Source organism: Muscardinus avellanarius (assembly GCF_963383645.1).
Source record: "Muscardinus avellanarius genome assembly, chromosome: 9".
NCBI lineage: Eukaryota > Metazoa > Chordata > Mammalia > Rodentia > Gliridae > Muscardinus > Muscardinus avellanarius.
In genome coordinates this window covers 4,640,670-4,665,982 of record NC_137795.1, presented here as the reverse complement: position 1 = coordinate 4,665,982, position 25,313 = coordinate 4,640,670, and the positions used below count along the sequence as shown (strand labels likewise).

The 25,313-nt window shown below is 37.8% G+C and overlaps 1 pseudogene across 1 annotated transcript; it reads left to right on the top strand.

The window, feature by feature from the left end:
* Nucleotides 1–22,022: 22,022 nt before the first annotated feature.
* LOC308267111 (translocon-associated protein subunit alpha-like) lies at nucleotides 22,023–22,868 on the top strand (annotated as a pseudogene). Its single transcript has one exon. The product of its transcript is annotated as a translocon-associated protein subunit alpha-like (transcript).
* Nucleotides 22,869–25,313: the final 2,445 nt, after the last annotated feature.

Genomic DNA, 25,313 nt, shown 5'->3' with positions numbered 1-25,313 from the left:
AGGGCCTCCCACTGGTGGGGAGAAGCTAGCTCAGAAGTGACAGTCATCATGTCCATTCATAACTCATTCACCAACACTAGTCATACAGCACCTCCCAACCACAAATGGGCCAAGATGTATACCCCTGTGTGGGCTTGGAGGAGGCAGGACTGGATATTCTGGGTAAGTGACACCACTGGAAAACACAGATATGTCTGAACAACACTAAACTTCATTTTTTTTAACATTGCTTGAAGGCACATAATAATAAAAGTTGCTATTAATTTACGTACCACTTTAGAATTAATTTGTATTACAGTAGTCATGTTATTTAAATAAATGTAAGAAGATTGAGAAATTTTTGTCTTGGGAATTGGCACCAGAAAAAATAAGATTAATAGTAAGATTATTTTTAAGGAGTGAACTTGCTTTAGAAAAAGAGCCCGCTGTTCATGTTTGAGGAAGAGTAGAAATTTGAGGTGGGCATTGCTCTTCTTAATGCCTAAAGAGAAACTGGGGATTTTAGGCAGCAATTAAGAATAAAAGAGAATAAGAGCAGGGAATGGAGAGAGGAGAGGAAGAGAAGGGGAGAGGGATTGGCGCTCTGAAATACTTCCTCCCTTTGACCTTCCTTCACTTACAAGTTTCAATAAACTTTAGCAAATTCACAAATGCATAATGTAAGTAAATTTTAATTGTGAAAAACTAAAGACAGAGATAAGTTTCATGCTGAGCTGATGTGGCAAATATTTCATAGAGAGGTTTTAGCAGAAGAAGACTAGAAGATTCAAGCTACTTAGAAATTTGCAGAAACCTTGGTGAGGACTTTAGATATCCTGGGAATAAACTATTAATTTTATGTAACACTTGAAAGTTCTCATCTGAAATTTTTGTAAATTAATACTGATGGGGAATGTGTCGGTTTTGGAAAATGGCTTTGGTATTAATTTAAAAATGTAAAAAAAAAAGTAGTCAGGGACTGGGTGCTGTGCAGATACTCAGGCAGGGAGGGGAGGCAGCCAAAAGTGATTACCAAGTACACAAAAGAGTTGTATCCCAGGGCCTTCATATCTTTAAGACAAGTTTACATAATAAATAACTTCTAGCAGCCAGGCGTGGTGGCGCACACTTGTAATCCCAGCATTCAGGAGGCGAAGACCGGAGGATCACAGTTCACAGACAGCCTCAGCTACTTAGTGAGGCCCTTCGCAACTCAGTGAGACTGTGTTTCAAAAAATAAAAAGACTAGCTGGGCGTGGTGGCGCAAACTTGTAATCCCCGCGCTTGGGAGGCGGAGACAGGAGGATGGCGCAGGTTTGAAGCCAGCCCTGCTGGCTTAAGAGACCCTGTTTCCAAAAATAAAATAGGCCTTGGAGTGTAGCCCGGAGGTAGAAGGGCTTCCAGGAACCCTAATGCCACCAAAACAAACAAACAAACAAACAAACAAACTTGAACAGGCAGAGAATGTAGCTCAGAGGAAGAATGCCTCTGGATTCAATTCCCAGTGCGGTTCAAAGGGGGGAAAGAAGGAAGAAAGAATACAGGAAGAAAGGAAGGACGGGAGGAAGGAAAGATCCCTGGCTTTCTGTCATCTCTGATTTGATGTATTTGATCATCACTTATGCAGAAATTAAACAAATACATATACAAATGAACTTACATTGTTTATCCAGTGTATAAGAATGCTTAGTTACAGACTCCCAGACTGGTAGATTACTGTGTAGGTTGGTCGGGAAATGTAGTACCAGAAGTAGGCTATTCCTTAAAAACCTTTATAAGGAAAGATCTAAGAATTCTAACAAAAAGTCAAAAGTTCTTTCTGAAATTGCTTTCAAAGGTTTCTTTTTTCTTTTTCTTTTTTGGTGGTACTGGGGGTGGAACCCAGGGGCTTTTCTACCTCCGGGCTATACTCCCAGATCTATTTTATACTTTATTTGGAAACAGGGTCTCACTAAATAGCCGAGGCTACTTTGAACCTGCGTGATCCTCCTGTCTCAGCCTCCCAAGCATGGGGATTACAAGGTGTGCCACCATGCCCGGCTTTAAGAGGTTTCTTAACTTCTAGTGCTATATGAGATCCATGTTTGATAATAAACATATACAATGAAGAGGAGAAATTACATTAAAAATAAATATAACATATTAGAAAAAAATTTTATGATAAATATTTAAGAAATTATCAAAGAGATAAGGAAATCTACAGGCCAGATTTAGATGACATAAAATGAATAGACAAAATAGTGGGCATGATGACATACACCCGTAATCCTAGTACTTGGGAGGCTGAGGCAGGAGGATCATTTGTTTGATCCTCAGCAACTCATCAAAGCTCTCAGCAACTTAGCGAGACCCTGTTGAAAAATATAAAATAGGGCTGGGGATGTAGCTCAGAAGTAGAATACTCCTGGGTTCAATCTCCAGTACCAGAAAAATAAATAAATAAAATAAAAGTTTGCCTGAGAAACACAATTCTAGAGATGAAACATAGTCACAACGATAGTGTAATAGGGAGGTGCAAAAGGACCTTAAATACAATTAGATGTAGAATTAAGGAATTGAAATATATATATATATATATATATATATATATATATATATATATATATGGGTTTGAGGAAATCAGTGTACAATTCAGAAAGGAAAAACACTATATTTAAATATGAAAGAGAAGGTAAGAGCCATGGAGAAATAAAGAGTTGAGTTTAGATAACAAAAGCACTATGTAAGGGAAAACTAGATTACAGGCAAAAGAAAGATTGAAAGCGTTTATGGCTGGTAATTGTCCACAATTGAAGAAACACATGAGCTCCTAGTGACAAAGCATAGAATTCTGCACATGCTAAAGAAAAGCAAACTGCATCTCACTGATGCCATAGTAAAGTACTAAACAATTTGAAAAGCTATCAGAAAGGACGAGTCAAAACGTCAGGGACCTTCGGGCCCACTGCAGACTCCCATCAACAGCCACAGGGTCACAGGACAACGGAGTGACGTCATCACAGAGACAGAAGATGACCGTCCACCTTGAGCTCGCACCCAAACCCAGGCCGCACAAAGTGAGGGTGAAACAGACACGTGGTACATAAAGACCAAGTGTGCGTGCTCGCCATGTTCCTTCAAGCGTGACCAAAGGGTCACACCTCATCAACAAGGAATGATCGCAAGGGAGGTGCAGGCATGCACTAATCAATGATCTTCGGAGAGAAAAGAAATGCTGAAAAGATAAAAATAACTTTGTAAAGCTATGAATAAAAGTAAAGAGCAAGGTATAATGGCACATGCTTGTAATCCCAGCATCTGGGAGGCTAAAACAGGAGGATCTGGATTCGCAGCCAGCCTCAGCTACTTAGTGAGGCCCTGTTTCAAAAAAATAAAGAATAAAAAATCAGGCTGGGGGTGTAGCTCGGAGGTAGAATGCTCTTGTGTTCAATCCTTAGCACCACAAAGAAAAAAAGAAAGAAAGAAAGAAAGAAAGAAAGAGAAAAAGAAAGAAGGAAAGAAAGAAAGAAAGAAAGGCAACATATAATAGCATTTAAACTTGAATAAAAAAGGGAGATAAAGGAGATGCTGAGAGGAGCAGCTGAAGAGAAGACTTGAAAGATACTTGTAAGTTGTTGGGATGTTAATCCGATGAATGTCAGGCTCTTAAGAAAGTCCCAACCCAGAGACTGTATGGAACCTTTGAAGAACATACTATTATCAAATTATTTCCATTTTCCAAGTCAAATGAAATGTAAAGCTTTTTAAGTCATTTTTAGAAATGAAAATAACATTAATATAAAATAAAAAAGATAGTTGTTTTTTTTTTTTTGGTGGTACTGGGGATGGAACCCTTCTACCTCTGGGCTACACTCCTAGACCTATTTTACTTTTACTTGAAAAGGGGTCTCTTAAGCCAGAGAGGCTGGCTTTGAACCTGCGCAATCCTCCTGTCTCTGCCTCCCAAGTGTGGAGATTACAAGCGTGCACCACCATGCCCGACTTTAAAAATAGATAGTTTAGCCCAGTGTGAATAGATAGTTTAGCTGGGCGTGGTGGCACACGCTTGTAATCCCCACACTTGGGAGGCGGAGACAGGAGGATCCTGCAGGCGCGCTGGTTTAAGAGACGTCTTCCAAATAAAAATATAAAATAAATCTGGGAGAGTAGCCTGGAGGTAGAAGGGTTTCCAGAAACCCCAGTACCACAAACAAACAAACAAACAGTTTAAAAGGACGATTACACTTAGGGATACAAAGCCAAGCAATTATAAGTAAAGCATTTTTTAAAAAGAGCTATCAAAATTATTATACATAGTATCTTTATATGATAGTCCAGAAAGGAAAGCATAGTGCTAAGATATCTATTAATATTGCTACAAAATTGATAAATAGTTTGGATGGCCTTATTAATTCTTTGGACAAGTCCATATCACCTTTAAATTATTAATATTATATATTCTCCCTAATGACAAGTTTATGTGTAGATATGACAAATTTGTAAATTGACAGCTCAGAAAGGAAACAACACAAAATTTTATGAAAGGTGCTAAAGAACGAATCCTCCTGTCTCCGCCTCCCAAGTGTGGGGATTATAAGCGTGCGCCACCATGCCTGGCTCTAGGTTTAGACAGTAGCTCAAAACCCATGGGAGCATTCTCATTCAATTCAAGAATAAGGCAAACATGCCGACTCTCGCTAATATTATTTAGCATTTGTAAGTCTGGCCAATGCAATAGATATGAAATTAATATAAATAAACTTGTAATTTAAGCAATGCAATAGATATGAAATTAATATAAATAAACTTGTAATATAAGTAAACCATGCAATAGATATGAAATTAATATAAATAAACTTGTAATATAAGTAAACCATGCAATAGATATGAAATTAATATAAATAAATGTGTCTGTTACAAAATCTGTTTTGTAACAGAATAAGTTTAATCTTTTATTTTAAATTGATACATAAAATAAGTATTTTACATTTTAATGAAATAACATGTAATGTTTGATACATGTATGCATCACATAATATTTTAATCAGGTTAAACGTGTTTACCTCCTCCAACATATATCATTTCTTTATGGTGAAAATTTTCAAAACTTTCAAAATCCTTCCTTCCATCCTTTTGAAATGTGCAGTACAGTGCTGGGGATGTCACTGGGTGGTAGAATGCTGCTTCTCATGCCCAAGGCCCTGGGTTCCATCTCCTGCACTGGGAGTACATTATGAACCAATATCTGTAAAAACATGACAAGTTAAAAATGTAGGTTACATTTTTATGCCCTAAACCATTAGTAGAAAATATATTAGAAAACGGTTAGGCTTAAAATATAGAAATAAAACTTGCTTAGAGAAAATACTAGTAAAGAATATAGGAAGAGTGATGTCTGAGTCCACTTCTTAAACAATAAGAGAAGACTGATATTACTAAGGACAGTCACTTTCAAATCAACGTATAAACTTACCACAACTACAAATGAAAATACCTATAAAATTTTTGAGAATGAAAGAAGAGATGAACAAAATGCTTTTTTTTTTGGTGGTACTGGGGTTCCTGGAAGCCCTTCTATCTCCGGACTACACTCCCAGACCTATTTTATATTTTTATTTGGAAACAGGGTCTCTTAAGCCAGCAAGGCTGGCTTCGAACCAGCGCCATCCTCCTTGTCTCCGCCTCCCAAGCGCGGGGATTACAAGCGTGTGCCACCACGTCTGGCTGCAAAATGATTTTTAAAACAGCTCACAATAAATAGGTGCTATCAGTAGCATTTCTGGGTAACACTATATTATCTAATTTAATCCTTACAAAAATTTAAGTCTAATTTAATCCTTACTAAAATTTAAGCCTAAACTTACACAAATTTAAGTCTAAAAAGATAAATAATTTTCCAGGAGTTACACAGCTTGGTAGAATTAGCATTCCACTATGAGTCTGAAAATCTTATCCCGCAGGCAGAGAGTTTTAATTGTGCTATAGATTGCAAAAACAACAGCCATCTACATTTTTTGAATTAAGCATCACATCTATAGCCTAGAGGAAGAAGCAGTTCCATTTAAGGTCTATTCAGAAATAGATACTCAAAATCTTTCTTTACCTATACTTAAAACAGTCAATGGAAAGCTGTTCTTGATTTTTACATAAAATATTTTATGTGTATATATTTTTCTATGTTTTATATAGCATATATTATATGTTGTATATATTATATGTTAATCACATACACATTTTATATGTGATTTATATGTTGTATATACTATATATGTTTTATATGTCATGAGTGGTGTAAATAACATAAAAATATATTTGCCTTTTATCTGAATATTTCTGTTTATCCATGAGAATGTAGAAATGGAAGGCCATTTGTATTCAAAATATTAAGTGTGGCTAATGCATAACATTTTATTTGTGTTTTTATAGTCAGTTCTTTTGAAAGTTTTACCTTTTCAAAGTGAATAGCTTTTTGATATGAAAAATATAGTAAGCTAAATTTGTTTCCCCAGTTTATGTTCATAATGACAAATGAAGCCAACCTTTTCTCTTCTATAGTCGGAAAAATAGTAATTGTATTAATAAAGTTATTTAGATGATTTTATTTGTGAAACTGTCAAATCCAATTAGCCTGATCTTTAGCGGTTACGCAAGTGCAAGGCAAAAACCAATGACTATTTTAATATGGCAATCAGGTGAAATGATACCATGCATTTTTTTTTAGAAATGGGTCTTGTCACCTTCCAGAGCTATTAAGACAAATCCTGGTAGCGTGAACCTCACATTGTGGTCCTATTTGGCCCAGGTTTCCTCACCCTCCATTCTCTTCTTACGTGTCCACAGACAGGTGCCCTGAGGGACCTTGCCATGCTCCACTGACACACAGCATCCTTTGACACTCAGGCACTGCGCAGTTGTTAGCAAATGTCCAGTGATTCTTGTTCTCACCATGCAACTCCACGTGTTAACACGCATCTTAGCAAGACCTTAAATATGACTTGCACGCAGCCACACTTCAGCTACACCCTCCCATTTCCTTTTCGTGTGTTCACTATAAAATTGAGCAAATGGGACCAAGGGACTTTGGCATGGCTCCAAATCGGAGGGAAATGCCTCCCGAATTGGCCCTTTGCCCAAAGGTATAATTTTCAGCTGTGAGTTGCCCTTAATTTTGAAAATCATCTTTGTAGCTCTGGATTTTTCAGAGGCGTAGAGCATTGTGTCTGTTCTCCAAGCAAACCACATTGAAAAATAAAAACAAACAATATCTTGCTTTGTCTTTGCATGGGGTCAGAATTTAGCTAGAGGATGCAACATATTAGGATCGCTTAAGTGTAGGTGATATAAATGCACTCTGCAGGATGGCCATCGATTCCTCAATCATGTGCAGATTTCTTTACATAATTTGAACTTGGTGTTAACACATTATTCTTTCCAACTTGATAGCTGACGTATTCTAAAACTAGATTTCTCTGCCTTTCTGAATAGTAAAAGCACTTAATATCAGTTTCAATTATGTCAGCACAAAAAAACAAATTATCCTGTGATTAAGGATAAAAACTGACTATACACATATTTGGGAAATCAGAATGCAGTAAGTATAAAACATCAACAATATGTTCATTAGGATATTTTATAAGACTACCTGGCGTAGGCACTTTCCAAACACCGAGTCAATATTTTTCTATTGTTCTGTGAATAAAGTCTTTGATGACTTAAAACCCATCAGCAGATGATTTGCGATCCTAATCAATTAACATCTTTCCTCCTTGGGGAGGACAATGCCTGTGAGAACTCGAATCTTTATGGTTGCCATCCTGTTTTATTTATTTACTAAAAGTAGAATGTGCTATTATTTTTCTATTTTACCAAATTCCTCTTATATCTGGCATCATGATTAAAACACAAAAATGACCTGCTTGAATTCTGTCATCTAATCTTATGAATCTTTTATCCTCTACACTTAAAGGCAAATGTACACAAATAAAGAAAACTGTATGATTTTTTTTTGTGGTACTGGAGATGGAACCCAGGGGCATTGTACCTCCAAGCTCTACCCCCAATTCTCTTCTTTAGTCTTTTTATTTTTGAAACAGGGTCTCACTGATTGCAAAGGGCGTTGCTATGTAGCTGAGGCTGTCTGCGAACTGCCATCCTCCAGTCTCAGCCTCCTGAGTGCAGGGATTACAAATGTGTGCCACCATGCCTGGCTTCTGCATAGCTTTTGGATAAATAGTTCAGAGACAAATATGTAACCTGGTGTTTAGAATGAAACATACCTAGTTTCTGGTACCCATGTTAAGGAATTAACTTATATAAAAGACACAACTTCCAACAATCTGACATTTATTTTCTGTGTGAACCATGGTATATATTCTCTAAGCCTCCATTTTCTTACCCCCAAAAGTATAGGAAAATATTCCTTTTTATGCAGTATTGTCATGGCAAGTCATGAGATAATTGTGAGTAAGTCTAGTGCAGGATTTGATGACATTTAAGAGCTGGATTCCTGTTTTTCTTTCAGATTATAGAGAGAATACATATTTTTATTCTATTTCTTTAAAGGTGGAAAAATCACTACTGTCAACACAATCTAACTTTTCCTGACCTTTTTTTTAAAACCATGGTTTATGTAATTGGGGTATTGCACAACAGAACATGTTATATTTTTCTTTAATTTACTTTTCTCCTGCTCTGGTCTGCTTTTGATAAACCATGTATGTGTATCTGTGAACCATTTATCTGGCATTGGATAGGTTGTTTCCAATGTTTTGCATTGTAGAATGTACCTACAATGATAAACTATCCCTGTCTCTAACTTCTATATTTCAGATTATTCCCACAGAATAGAGTATATTTGTCGCATCTGTTCTGTGTTCTACATTTCCACCTTTTCTGCCTTCTTTTGAATTAATACATTTTGTGATTCCATTTCATACTTTCAATTGACTTTTTATTTTATTTTTTGCAGTACTGGGAGTGGAACCTAGGGGCATTCTAGCTCTGAGCGACATCCCCAGCCCTATTTTTTAGACTTTATTTTGAAACAGGGTCTCTCCGAGTTTCAGAGGCCTCACTAAGTAGCTGAGGCTGTCTGAGAACCGTGATCCTCCTGTCTCAGCCTCCCGAATGCTAGGATTACAAGCGTGCACCACCATGACCCACTTTTCAATTGACTTTTCAATAAACCCATTTTTTCTAGTGGATACCTTAGGGTTTATAATATAAGTCTATATCACAGTTTATTGTCAAATGATATTTTACTTCATGTATAGCCTAAGAGCATCGGGATAATAAATGTCCATTCCTCCTCCCTCCTGGTTTCTGTGCTATTTTTGGCTTATTTCCCAAATATGTGTATAGTCAGTTTTTATCCTTAATCACAGGATAATTTGTTTTTTTGTGCTGACATAATTGAAACTGATATTAAGTGCTTTTACTATTCAGAAAGGCAGAGAAATCTAGTTTTAGAATATGTCAGCTATCAAGTTGGAAAGAATAATGTGTTAACACCAAGTTCAAATTATGTAAAGAAATCTGCACGTGACTGAGGAATCGATGGCCATTAGAGACACTACAATATACTAATTTTGTTTGTTTTAAATAATAATTTATTCTGAAAAGATGTTTAAAAAATAATCCTCCCAAACTTTTAAATTTTGCCACATACTTCTCATTTCTGTCACTCTCCATTTCTTTGTGTAGCACCAGATTTCTGTCTGGTATCAGTTATCATTTTTCCTCTGCCTGGAAAAGTTCCTTTTTCCTTTCCTATAGGGCACATCTACTGGGAATTAATTCTTCAGTTTTTAAATTTTTTATTGGTGTATTGTATTCATCCATTATAATGGGGTAAAAACTTGTGTGGACATACCTGTACACATCACCCATTTAGCCCCTACCCAATTCCCACCCCATATTCTTATGCCTGGAATTTGTAGAGCTTAGATTGTTGAGATGGTTGTTTTCATCCATTTTTAAAAAAATTTAACCTCATTTCTTCAAATATTTTTTGTAACCATGTATCCTATTCTCCGAAAACTCAGTTATATATTTTGGGACGTTTGAATGTCTCCCACATTCACTGATCCTCTTTTCATTTCTCTTGATCTTTTACTCCTTGTATCATTTTGGATAATTCCTATTATTTATACTGTTTGAATTGTTTGTAAGCATCCAATGTGCTGATCATCCAAGACACTAGTTTTCATCTCTACACGCTCTACTTGAGATCATATCTTTCATGTCTCTACTTACCATGTTCAATCTTCTACAGATGGACAGTAATTATATATTACATTCTACTGTTATCATCTGTGTCTATTTCTTTGTTTTTGTGGTACTGGGGATTGAACCCAGGGGCATTCTACCTCCAAGCTACATTCCCCAGACCTATTTTTTATTTTTTATTTTGAAACAGGGTCTCACTAAGTTGCATAGGGCCTCACTAAGTACCTGAGGCTATCCTTGAACCTGTGACCCTCTTGTCTCGGCCTCCCTAGTACTGGGATTACCAGCATATACAACCATACCCAGCTTCTAGTATGCTTTTTTTCTGATTCTTACAAAGACTCTCTGATATCATTGGTATTTTATATCCATTTTTCTAATAAACTGAGGTTCAGGAAGCATGTGATTTTCTCAAAATCACACAGCCAGGAAACTAAAGTGTTGGGATTCAAATTCCTCTGTTAGTTGCGCATTCTCTAATCCTTTCGAATGGCCCTTTCCTTCACTATAGGCAGTTTCTTCATGCTGTGATGCTGACCAGCATGCGGCTCCAGCATGCGGCTGAAGACTTGAGGTCGTTTCTCTGTAGCTGTCAGTAGCTCTCTGTACATCTTTCTCTTCTATCCACTGCTCTGTTTTAAGAACTTTAGCTGCCTCAACTTCCCATACTAATATACGGATACCAATGGTTCCTAAATAAATGGAGACTTTGGGCCTCTTCCCAGGTCTTCCCTACACCATGGCCTGAAATCTCTCCCTGGGAAGTTGGCTGATGGTTCACTTCATCAAGTCCCTTAAGAATAATTACCCTGTGCTATCTGCTATCTAGAATCATTGATTAATATACCTTGACAAGACATATACTTATTTCAGGTGTAGTGGAAGGAGGGGAATGTAGGAAGAGGAGAATCTGGTCCCTTTTATTCGGTCTGGCTGCAAACGGAAATCCTCTTAGAATTGGCTCCTTAGAATTAGATATCATTTTTAAAGGCAAATATATTCATCAGAAATTCTAAGCATAAAATCAAGAGCACACACACACACAAAAAAAAAATGGCTCAGAAGTTAAATCTGTCCAGGATCTATTAGTTCCTATGAACAAATGCATTCTGAACATGAAAACTAGATTGAGACATGAAGGTCTGTCATGCATAATGGTGTGTTATGGTTTTATTCTGAATTGGGCCCTTGAAGTTTTGGCTCTTCAGCAATTTATCTAAATTATCCACTTAGGCCGTGTGACTAACCCAACACCTGACATTCTGTAGAGACACGTTCAGTAATAATGGGAGGACAACCAGGCACAGTGGCTCACGCTTGTAATGCCGGTACTTGGGAGGCTGAGACAGAAGGATCCCACAGGATCCAGCCTCAGCTACTTAGTAAGGTTCTCAGAAACTTAGTGAGACCCTGTTTTTAAATAAAATATAAAAAATAGGTCTGAGGGTGTATCCCAGAGGTAGAAGGCCCCTGGGTTCCATTCTTAGTACCACAATATAAATAATGGGAGAAAATATGAATGGATACAACTCCAAGCATACTATAGTATACTACTACTAACTGTAAGGTGAAGTCAGGTTCATACATCTGCTCACATGAATTCAACTGAAGTTTCATACAAGACAGTCTAAATACTTTAATGAATATTAGTGTGTAATTTTAGTGAAATGGAATATTCATTTTATTCAGAGAGAAAAGTATATTAATTGGAAGAAATAGAACATGCTAAGTCATGAACTCAGTGAAGATACTGTGATGAGCGAGTCTGCCAAGAAGATTACTGAAGGCATACATTCTCTTTTTATAAAAACTTGGTACATTATCATTATATGCAATGTGGGAGTTTCCATACTGAGTTTCCACACCGAGTCCATACTGAGTTTCTCAGTATGGAACTGAGAAATCTTTATACATAAAATACAATTATAAATACTAAAAGAATATATTATGGGACAAGCATACAACTGATTAACATTAGCATAGTCTAAATATTTTACTGTTTGATTAATATATTGGATATCATTGATATTTCTGTGGCTTTAGCATGTCAAAAGAATGTATCCACATATAGTAAATAGCTCTAGTAGGAAGGAGTAAAGGAACATACACAGAAACTGAAGTGTATTCCTTATATCAAGTAGTTCTATATAGATAGTTTAAAAGCTATAAAAGACATAATGGTCAATTACATATTTCAGTTAAATGAGAAGGCACTATTTTTATAAACTGAATATCAGGAGCATCCTTTTTTAACAGGTGGGAATGCAATCCATACAAGTGGCCATAGTATGTTAATGCTTTAAGAAGGATAAGCCTTAAGTTTTATGTTAAATAAGCCCAAATGAATCAATACACCTATTTGCGTATTAATTTTATAGTTACCCTATTAAAATGATCTAGGTCTGGAGTGTTGCCCCTAAAGCTCACACACAGTCCTCAAGGCAGTAAGGTTCTGAGGTGGGCCATCCCTGGAGGAGAAAGGTCACTGGGCATGGCCTGGAGAATGTGGGCCACAAAGGCGTGGCCTGGAGGAGGTGGGTTCCTGGGGTGTGGCCTGGAGGACAGGGGCCAGTGGGCGTGGCCTAGAGGAGGGGGGTCACTGGGAGTGGCCTGGAGTAAGTGGGTCACTGGGGCGCGGCCTGGACAAGGTGGGTCCCTGCGGCTTGGCCTGAAGGAAAGGGGTCATTGGGCATGGCCTGGAGAAGGTGGGTCACTGGGGCATGGCCTGGAGGAGGGGTCACTGAGTGTGGCCTGGAGGAGGGGTCACTGGGCGTGGCCTGGACAAGGTGGGTCACTGGGGCGTGGCCTAGAGGAGGAGTCCCTGGGCGTGGCGTGGACAAGGTGGGTCACTGGGGCATGGCCTGGAGGAGGGGGTCACTGGGGCATGGCCTGGAGAAGGGTCACTGGGCGTGGCCTGGAGGAAGGGTCAGTGGGCGTGGCCTGGACAAGGTGGGTCCCTGGGGCTTGGCCTGAAGGAAGGGGTCATTGGGCATGGCCTGGAGAAGGTGGATCACTGGGGCATGGCCTGGAGGAGGGGTCACGGGGTGTGGCCTGGAGGAGGGGTCACGGGGCATGGCTGGAGGAGGGGTCTCTGATCGTGGCCTGGAGGACACATTTGTGCCTGACCCCTCCCCCATCATACTCTTCCAGCTGCCTTGGGTTGAGCAGCCCTCCTCTGCCCAGCCATGCCGCCACCTGATGTTTCTGCCTTGGAGTCGGCTGACCTTGGTCTGAATCTCCGAAACCTTGAGCCAAAATAAGCCTTTCCTCCTTCAGGTTGTTCTAGTCAGGTATTTTCGTCAAAATGCCAAGAAAAAGCTAATGAATAAATCTATCCAGTAACCTTTTTTTTTAAGGCTTCTTAAATAAACTGCTATTTGTGATTTTAGATGAATATTGAATTTATATGTTTCATAGGGTATACAGGGGAGCTTCTTAAACATCATGAAGATAATTTATCAGAAACTAAGAACAATAATTATAATAGTAGGAAAACGATTAAGGCATTTCCTAGTAGATTAAGAAGCTATAAGAAGTTAATTATTTTTAAGTATTCTAAAGACCCAAGCAAATATCACAATACAAGAAACCAAAATGATAAGTATAGATATTGGGATAAAAGAGAAATTATTATTAACCACTAATATGATTATATATCTAGAGATACAAGATAATTTTTAAAGCTACTAATAAAGCTAAGCAAATTTATTAACTTTTTAAGAGTGCCAAAAACACTTAAGAATCAATAGCTTTTCCATCTGCTTATTAAAACCAGTAAAAAGTTGAAATGAGAAAATAAGCTGACTTATAATGGATACAGAAACCATAAAATTCTTGGGAATAAATTTAATAAGACAAAGAAAATAAATATAAAAAGAAATATGGTGGAGCTATATACTCATTTACCATAAACATATGTTTTATTAAAATATATATTATATTGCCAAAATATGAATATGAATGTTTATATTGATTATATTCTCATTAAAGTACATATATGTACATATGAATATGTACATATATATTGGAATGTATATATTTTATGCAATAGAGCTCCCAAATACAAGCCAACTCCTTCACTGGGTGTTCAGCTTAAGAAACAGCATATGTTTCAATACCATGGGAAAAACTGACTGTGTTGGATTTACTGTGAGATGTATCTGTACACTGTGCTTCAGGGGCAACCTAAAGAGTTTTCAAGGATCATTTTGGCTCTAAGTAGTTGTCACTGCAAATGACAACTGATTTTAAAAGCCAAACTCTGGGTGAGATGAGATCCCACTGTGGTAGGAAATTTTTCAGAAGAGCATAAAGTAAGAATAGAATAAATGGAGTTTTGGGTTATGATATTTTTAAGCATTTAGAGTTCTAATATTAAAGAAAAATACGCATCAGATGTGAAGGAAGCAGAAACCTGTGGAACTGCTCCTTTCCCCATGCTTGGAGCTGCCAGACATCTGCCTTTCTTTTGCTGCTTTCCTTTCTGGCTAATTGAGTTAGAGAGATCCCATTATTAAGAAAATGTGCCTGCCAACAGACTTTAGAATGCTTACCACCCTTTGGAAATAAGGCTTCAGGTGGAAAAGGCGAGGCATGCCAGTTTTCCTCTGACTGATGGGTATATATACAGAGTATCAGAGGCTGGGCCTACATTTCCATTGCTGGTAATGCTTGCATGCTTTGGAGTTTAAGTGATGGGGAAAAATCACAGAAGCTTCAGGAGCTCACAAGGACGGGGCAACATGAGAGCATGCTCAGGGCAAAGAATGAAGAAGACTGGAACCGCCCCCAGGCAGGGCTCACCACCTGCACCTGCTTAGGATGTCTGTGTATTAGGCTGGTAGAAAATGTCACTCAACTCTGTCCATGTATCCTCTGTCTTAAGGATGAAAAAGCCTTTAAAAGATGTCAGCCAACGGAATGTCATACATATACCCTAGTGGCCACCATTACAGGGACATGCATCCTAGTTAGTCATGACAGGAAACAATATAATGCTAATGTTGCTGTTCCCTGGATGCACATAGACACAAGACACAGCTATGACCCGATCCCAGCTGTCCTTCCCACTTGCTTGTTTCTGGACCTCGACAAGCTGGTTCTAAATATGACAATTGCCAAGAAAATATTAAAAGGCAGTACTGGAGGCCTTTACTCCAACAGCTATAAATAGACACCAAAAATGCTACAGTAAAAATCTCAAGGTACTGGAGCAGGAATAGCAAATCAACCATGAAAATATATAGTAAATGCCTTCTTGCAATCATTCAACAACAAATAACTTGTTGGGCACATAATTAATATGTGTCAGTTGCTATGGTAGTCATTGGTTTCCAAATTATATAATACACAGTTGCTGTTCTTATAGAGCTTATGATACATAAACTACAGACTGAATATTTATAAAACATAGGAAATGCCATTGATAAAGAATAATATATGCTCTAAGATATAATGTGGGGTGATTGAGCCAAGTGTGGGATCCAAGAGGCGGCTTCCAGAGACACTGCCTTGAAGGCTCACTATCTGGGGTTGGCCAGGTTACAGAGGGGTGTGGGAGGAGGCCATAGCCCCGTGGGGGGCAGCATCCCATGTTGGAGCTCTTTGGCTCATTTGAACATGGCTGCCATGGAAAAAAGCTAAAAAAATAAGTTTGTTCAGGGGCAGATCATGTAGGATTTAGAGATACTGAGAGAAGAGAACTTGGGATTGTTTTTTAATCTTAACAGCAATGGAAAACCCTTGAAAAATCTTAAATTCTCCGTCTTTCTACCATGTTGATTTATAAATTTCATGCAATAAAATTTATTAAAAATGTATAGATTTTATTGATTGGCAAATAAGTCTCTCATCCTTTTGATATAAATATTGATAGAAATGTCAATAGGTATTGCTTCTCAAATGTAAATGTAAATGTAAATGTACTGATGTATAATATCAGTGGAAAATATTCTTTTTCTTTGATTTTTCTCTATTTTTGAGCTCTTTCTCTTCTTTCTCTTCCTTAGTGCAGTAGTCGGCACTTTCAAAGCTATAACCTAAAAGACTTGGCCCTGTAACTTAGAGGCAAGAAGGTTCATTAGCTCAGTTTCGAGGTTCAGTGCATGTGAGGTTGGAGACATGATGGCGGACTGGAAGCAGACCGAGAGGCAGCACATGGGCTGAGCCCCTCACGTAATGGAGGATAGAAGGAAGAAAGAGAGCAAAAGGAAGAGGAACCACATGTAAGCCCAAGACCACAGCCCCAGAAGCCCAGCTTCTTCAGCTGCACCCTACCAGTGCAGGCCACCAGCTAGATAAATCCTTCGAAGTGGATTATCCGCTGCTCAGATTACAACCATACCAACCCCGAATATGAATAAATGAGTTCTTTAGAGGACAATTTATATCTAACGCTGACACTTAGCTTCTAAATGTATGCATTGTTTAGATCATGGAGGCAGAGCCCTCAGGAATGGTTACTGGTTTCGCATGGGTCAGGGCTCATGGAAGTCCAGCCCTATTCCTTCTTCTGCCTTCTTTCTTGACTTGAAGCAGCAGGCAGCCCTCAGCATAAGCCAGGCATGTGCTGCCACTCAGTCTTGAATTTCACAGTCCCTGGACCTATGAACCCAAATAAACCTATTTTCCTTATAATGTACCCAGTCTCCGGTATTCTGCTATAACAAGAGAAAATGGGCTAAAATAAGTTTTCTTAGCACCTTTTAATTTGAGGTTTCTCAATTTTTTTTAACATAATTAAGCTTTGAAACTCCATTAAAAATAAGGATTTTAGATGAAATTGTGTTTTTACTGGTTACATTTTCATTATTGTACCTTTCCTTTTCTTGATTTTTGCATTCAGTGATTTTGGTTGTTACTTGATTGATTGACTAAATAATTTTTTTCCAGTGCTTTTGATTTTTTCTCCCTAAAAATTAACGTAGGTAGTACGTTTTCAGTCTTTGAATATCCAGAAATATCATACTTTTCTCCTCTTATGTAAACAACAGTTGGTCTGAGTACAGAAATCTAAGATATAATTCCCATTTCCTTACAATTCTGAGAAGATTCTCCATTTTCTAGTATTTAGTCCAATGGTCTTCTGGTTCACTTGTCATTCATGCTGAAATTTGGAAATGTCATTACAACACGACTTTAAAAGGGGTGTCAGCATTCCTGCCAAGGACCTCCTATAGTTCATGACTCATATTTTTCTCATTTTTATTAATTTTGGATTTGTTTCTCTCTGTCCACTCAGATTTAGCCTTCGCTAACTCCAGGTACATAGATGGTCCCAGTGTGTGGTTACAGGCATTGGAGATGCCTCTCTAAGGTGAGTCCCCTGTGGCCATATGTGGGCTTTTTGACTTTGACCTCTCCCAGCCAGGATTGGTCACTTGACTCAGGCTGGACCAATTACAGTCCTTCCTTAGAATCCTTCCTTCCTTCCTTCCTTCCTTCCTTCCTTCCTTCCTTCCTTCCTTCCTTCCTTCCTTCTTTCCTTCCTTTTTTTCTTTCTTCTTTCTTTCCTCCTCCTCCTCCTCCTCTTCTTCCTTCTCCTCTTCCTCCTCCTTCTCCTCTTCCTCTCCTTTCTCCTCTTTCTCCTTTTTTTTTTTTTTTTTTTTGGTTTTATTTTGATACTGGGAATTGAACCCAGGGTCATTCATTCTACCTCTGGGTTACAACCTCAGATCATGTTATTTTAAAACTGGGCCTTGCTCAGTTGCTGAGGGTCCAAGTGTACTTAGTGAACTGTAATCTAAGTGTACTGTAATCCCAATACTTGGGAGGCTGAGACTGAATTGCAAGTTCAAGGATGGCCTCACCAATATAGTGAGACTCAGCAGCCTAGTAAGACTGTTTCAAAATAAAATATAGAATAGGACTGAAGGTGTAGTTTATAGGTAGAATGCTTCTGGATTAAATTCCCAGTAAGTACCACAAATAAATAAAATAATAAATAAATAAAATTAAAAAGGGTCAGGGATGTGGCTCAATGGTATTATATTTCAGGGTTGGATCCCCAGTACTACAAAAGTAATTTAAAAAAATCTGAGGCAAGCTCACCAATCTCCTAGATGATTCCAATATACTTTAACATTTGAGAAACAGAGCTATGTCTAGACCGATATATTTAGGTTTATGGCTAAGTATGAGTCTGAAGTTAAGTAGAAAATGGTTTTCGCTAGAAGTATAGTTTTATGATTAATAAATTATAATGTTCTGCAAAATAACATAGTTTACAATTTGTTCTAAAAAACTAAAAGTAAGCAGTTTGAAGCTCCCTATGCAAAGAAATGCTAAATGTTTAAAGATAGGGAAATACTAAATGCCCGGAATTAATCAGTGCACATTGTATATACATATTGAATTACACTCTGTACCTCATAATTATGTAGTTACTGTGTGCCAACTAAACAAATTCTGTTGAAGAAAAAAGTAAAAGTAGCTAATTAAAAAATAAACAATCTGAAGCAAAGAGAACAAAAATGTCAACAACTGTTAAACCTGAGCAATGGAAGGTTTGTGTCAGCTAGATTGTCCTATGTTTGGGTACATTTGCAATATGTTAAAATAAAAAAAATTTATGAGAACTTTTTGTGGTACTGGGGATTGAACCCAGGGGCATTTATCACCTCTGAACTATACCTCCAGCCCTATTTTTCCTATTTTTTAAATTCTTGATTTTGAAACAGGGTCTCAGTAAGTTGCAGAGGTCTCAGTACGCAGCTGAGAGTCAGGGTGGCTGGATGTGAACTCATGATCCTCCTGTCTCAGCCTCCCGTGTAACTGGCTGAAATTTTTTTTTTTTAAAGGACCAGAAAGAGACCTCTGGCAAAGAGCCACCCTTTAGGAGTGGGTAGAAAGAGGCCACCCTGTGAGGTGATGCTATCTGCATGAATATTATTTAGCTGTTACAGATACTGGAGATAAGCAGTCATGTGGGAAGCTTTTTGTGATGTATTCTAAGTAACACAAGACAGAAAATAAGAGGGCACAAAGTTGGCAATCACATATGCATACATGGATTATCTTTGAAGTGTGCAATTAAAACTAGGTTTTCATCTTCTTCCTTTTGCTTGTTTGTGCTTACTATTTTCCCCAAATGTGAGCATGCCTTGCCTTTTGTAAATAAAGAGGAAATAAAACAATAAAATAACTTTTAAAAGCTAGATGAACCACAAAACTAGATGAAACAGACAGGCAGAAAATGGAATTCTGAGATTTGAAAAGTCAACGTTAAGACAAAAAGCATGATTGCAAAATTGCAAAACTGTGATAGAGCCACAGAATTGGGTACTTTAGAAAATTGAAGTAGCACAATGGAAGACGAGCTCTGTAAACTCTCTGAAGATATGAAGGAAAAGAATAATTGGAGTAATGGCAAGTACAGACCTAAGGAACAGCTGTTTAGGAAAGCTAGAGGTCAGCCTCTGCATCCACAGCTGTTTCTCCTGACCTTTTCCCCAAGAGTGGAGATCAGAGCAGCCAGCCCCTTGCATCACATCCCTTCAGAGGCTCCCCACTGCATCTCAAATTAATACAAACCTCTGGATTGGACACAGAGTCCTGTCCAGTTACAGTCTTCCTCCATCCCTCCAGCCTCTACCGGTTTCCTTCTGATAGTTAGGACCAAGTTCATCTCCAGGCTGCTGGGAATGCTATCGTCTCCACTAGCAGTATTCTCAATTATCTTCTTTCTTTGTGTCACAAATTTAAATTAAACTTCCTCAGTGAGGAAACCCTCCTCATCTTATCCTTCTTCACTGCCTGCAGTATAATATGTGACCTTAATTGGTTCATACATCTTTCATGACAGGGTGGACTTAGTAGAGGCAAGGACCACATCTGATTTATTGACCCCTGTTATGCCATACATAGCATAGACCCTTGCACACAGTGGGTATTCAATAAATGTTTGTGAACTAATGATTGTTGTAGATCTTCCCATTTGTATTTTTTTCTTGGTTATTCTAAATAGAAGTTGGGAGGTGGATTCTCCTACATCTCTGCCCAGTGCCGCCATCGTACACAGATACTGCCAGATGCCAGTACTTAATTGCAGCTTCTCCTATTACGTAAACTAATTTCTAGAAGTAAGCTAACCAAATTTTAGAAGCCGTGTTGTCCATTTGGAGTTTCTGAGTGAGGTATCCAGATGGTCTGAGGAATGAAAATGGCTTCAAAACCTGCCTTGAACAATCTCTGTGAGTAGTTTATGCATGGGTAGACCCGAGCTTAATAAACGGCAGGGGCTATCTTTTAATTATGTTGTTTTCACTCCGTCATCTAAAATACGGCTCCATAAATCGGAGGTGTCTTATAAACGTTTATTGATTTAATGTAAGTTAATAGATGTGTTTTCCTGCAGAATCATAGGTTAGCATTTCCTAATTTTGATCATTTCTTGATGGCCAGTGAGCCTTCTTCTTTTTCTACCAAACTGATTCAGTCCTGAAATAAAAGAGGGGTTAACTCTCTGTTGAAACAATAGTTGAAGTTGTCATGTTTCAAAATGTCTTTCGTTTGTTCTCTTTTACATAATATTTTTAGTAGTTATCCATTTCTGGATAACTTTACCCCCCCAGCATAGAAGCTTAAAACAACTAATATTTATTATATCACAGTCTCTGTAGGGTAGGAATCTAGAATAACTTCTCAGCTGGGTCTTCTTGCTCAGAAACTCACACAAGCCATGGTCATTTTAGAACAGTATTCAGATAAGATGCTCTTCCAAACTCACCTGCTGGTTCCAAACTCATTCAGTTCTTCCTGGATACTGGCTCAAGGCCTCAGCTGCTTGTCATTGAGACTCTCCATTGGGCAGCTCCCAATATGGTAGTTTGCTTTCCCTGGGCAAAATTATTTTTAAATAATAAACTGAAACCACTTATAAAATGCAATTAAAATCATTTACTAACAAGAGTAACAAAACGAGGCGTGTATGAATAAATAAAAACATGTATGCTAGTTCTGTGTAGAGAAAATTATAAAACTTTGTTAAGAAGTAATAATCAAAGATTAAGTCAACGGTAAGGTAGTCCATGTTCATAGATAGGATGACTTAATGTAATAAAGATGTGAATTATTTCAAATAAATCCAATAAATTTCCAATCAAATTATAACTTTTTTCACAGAACCTAAGAACTTGATTTTAAAATTTATATCTAAAACCATAGAGTTAAGAAGATTCAAATTATTATGGTACAGATATAAGAAGAATCTTGCTCTTCTTGATATGAAGGTTTATTATAACATTATGTATTGATGCAAAAAATAGACAAATTGTTTGATGGAACAGAAAGGGGAACATAGAAGTATACCCAGATATGCAAGAAATTTTGATATACAACAGAGGAGTGTTACAGAGTTTGGGATAAAAGGAGGAGAAGAGCGTTCCACAAATGGTGGAGAAATAGCTGTTTTCAGTATGGAAGAAATGAGAATAAATCCCCCTTCACATCATGTACCAAAACCAATAATTGAATTTACATTTGAAAACACAATAAAAGTTTTAGAGGACAATATCTGACATTATCTTTTTTATCTAAGCACAGGGGATGCATTTTTAGATAAAGCACAAAATTAAAAATTGATTCACAAAGACTATAAAATAGGAAAAAAGTCAAACATTCAATATGTGTAACAGTTAATTAACAAAATAATGTATGTATATATGTTTATAAACCATTGAGAAAATGACCCCCCCTTCCTGAAAACATTAAAAACATTTTTTGAAAAAGGAAACAAACAAACAAAAAAAAAAAAAACATGGGATGTAGGGTAACGCCATTATCACTGGAGCGGCCGAGAGCATTCGCGGACTGGGACAGGGCACTGGACCGGATGGGCCATGAGACTCCTCCCGGCCTGCTTCTGCTTCTCTTGCTCGTGTTCCCTGACACCGACACCGACCTGCTCCAAGGCGGCCCGGGAAGCTCATTAGCAGCAGCTCAGGATCTGACAGAAGATGAAGAAACAGTGGAAGATTCAATAATTGAAGATGAAGATGATGCAGCCGAGGTAGAAGAAGATGAAACCACAGATTTGGCAGAAGATAAGGAGGAGGAAGAAGATGCATCTGGTGAACCAGAAGCATCACCAAGTGCAGATACAACCATCTTGTTTGTGAAAGAGAAGATTTTCCAGAAAATAACATAGCGGAGTTCCTGGTAGGCTTTTCAGACAAGGGGACAGAAGATTTTATTGTCGAATCCCTAGATGTCTCATCTCGTTATCCTCAGGACTACCAGTTTTATATTCAGAATTTCACAGCTCTTCCTCACAGTCCCACCCCAGAGACAGGCTACTTTTGAGTAGTCCTTCATTCCTGCAGAGCCCAAGGGTGGACGACCCTTTGGTTTGGTCCTCAATCTGAACTACAAAGATTCTCATGGCAATGTACTCCAAGATGCTGTCTACAATTATTGAAAGAGAGGATGGCTTAGATGGAGAAACAAGTTTTATGTATATATTCCTTGCTGGTCTTGGACTTCTGGTTGTCACTGGCCTTCATCAGCTCCTAGAATCTAGGAAGCGCAAGAGACCCATACAGAAAGTGGAAATGGGTACGTCAAGTCGGAACGATGTTGACATGAGTTGGATTCCCCAGGAACCTTTGAATCAGATCGATAAAGCCTCGCCAAGAAGGGTGCCCAGGAAGCGGGTGCAAAAGAGACCAGTGGGATCTGATGAGTAAATGTCCTTTGTGCAATAATTCAATCTGTACTTACCCTGCCCTAATGTTTTCGGCCTGATGGGAATTAGTGTGGAGAAGCCTTATCACCATAGAAGACAACTACTACTTATGTGTGGACTGATCAATCAGAGTCTGTGGCGGTAATATTGCTGAAGATGCCCTGCATTCATTTTTCTAAATTAACAATTTTTTTAAACCATTAAAATCTATGTGTGTGCCTGTGTACGTAGGTGAGGATTTGGTCTTACCAGAATCGTTTTGAACTGCCTGCAACCTGCCTTTAGAATACTAAATATAAGCCGGGCGTGGTGGCGCACGCTTGCAATCCCCGCGCTTGGGAGGCTGAGACTGGAGGATCGCGCAGGTTCGAAGCCAGCCTCAGCTGTCTTAAGAGGCCCTGTTTCCGAATAAAATATAAAATAGGTCTGGGAGTGTAGCCCGGAGGTAGGAGGCCCCTGGGTTCCATCCCCAGTACCACCAAACAAACAAACAAACAAACAAAAAATAAATAAAAAAACCCTAAATATAATGCTGTTATCTCTACTTTTTGAAATTTTCTTATTTTTGTCCCCAAAGTCAGCATTTGACTGTAATTTGGTTACAGATGTCCTGACTTGGTCTATTTTTTTCCTTGGAATGGCTCAAATCCCAGTTGATGGTACAAATTAGCATCTTTTTTATAATTGTTCTTTTATAACGTATTCTAAAGGCATGAGCAGGGGTAGCTGCTTTTTTAGCAATAGAATTGTTTTTGGTAGTCTGCTTTTGTTTACTATAATGCTCACCTTCAGGAAACTTTCCCAATGGATTCAAAGAATTTTGGAAACAAAATTGTGAAACGTGAAAATTCTGACATCAGTATATAAATCCCAAGCCTGACCCCACCCCTTTTTTTAAACATAAAAGAAATGGGACATTGTACAAACTGAGTTGTTGTCCATTGTTTTTCTGTTTCTGACTGAGAGCTAGCTCTGTGATGATCTTGGACCTAGTTGAGATTTTTTTGTTTGTCATTGTTTTCTACAGTGCTGGGGATCTGAACCAAGGCCTCTTGTGTGTTAGGCGAAAACTAGATCTCTAGCCTCGTCTTTTTTTTTTTTTTTAATTTAAGAGAGAATTTTGTTTTCTTTTGTATAAGTATCCTTTCTTGAGAAAAGGTGCCATGGTCTACAGACCGAATAGATCACATTATAGGTGCAAAGATATATTCCAGATAATATACAAAAACATGAATTGGGAATTTTTAAAGCAGTTACATAATTGTTTCTTTTGTAATCTTTTGGAAATTAGAAAATCTGAAAATTTTCAATCATTTAAGCACGGAAGACCTCAAAACCAAATTGAAATTTGACTTCATAAAATCCTCTTAGTTACTTTTACCATACATAGTTTGGCGTTACTGTCAAACTGGATAAAGAATAAAGTAAAAGTATGGACAAATAAGAGACTTTCCGCCTTTGTCTTTAAGCCATATTCTCTCAACATAATATTCTATAATGGTAAATAAAATTTTAGTGGCTCCTTAATTTCTGAGCTGTCTTCATTCTCATACTCTGTATATCCCCCACGTACTCATGCCCACCAAAACAAGTAAGAAAACAACAAAACAATACATATACTAACAGAAAAGTCTTCTCCAAGCTTTTAAAGTATTGAAAGATTGTGAGCCAAACCAGTGACAAAAGAAGCTATTGTTTAGTTGTCAATCACTTCAAGTAGGGGCTGAGATGTCAAATTACCTATATTGGCATCGTTGGACTATAAACTTTCTATAAAAGTGTCACTTTAAAACAAAACAAAACAAAAAGCATGGTGAATAAAGACATGAAAGCGTCTTGGCCTCATTAGTAACTGGGGAAATGTAAATTAGTGTCACAATGAGATATCACTCACTAGCTGGGTTGACATACTAAAAATGCCAAACAATACCCAGGGTTAGGGAAAGTAGAGAGCAGCATAACGTCTTACATAATGGTGGTAGAGAACAAATTTGTACATTTTCTTCAGAAACAAAGTCGGTATTATGTTATAATGTTTTATTTTCTGGGGAAACCCTCTTGCACAAATGCAACACAAACCACTAGGGGTTTATTCAGATTTACTTCAGAACTCTCCATAGTGACAAAAATTTAAAAAAAATCCCAGGTGTTTGACAGTTTGAATGCATCAATTATAGCATACTAACCTATTAGAATATTATATTGCAGTGAAAATAAGAGACATTTATTCAAGAACAATGATGTGTTCAAGAATTATAAAATACAGCGAAGAAAGCAATTTTTTAGTGTTTTTGAGTTCCTGACAGGTCAATCTTTGGGATTCAGAAACATGAAATTAGAATTTTCAAGATTTCTTAAAAATTCCTGAAATGATGAATATTCTTAAAATACTTCCAACAGTCTTCTGTAAATGGTAAAATAAAGAATAGTAAATAAAAGTAATAGT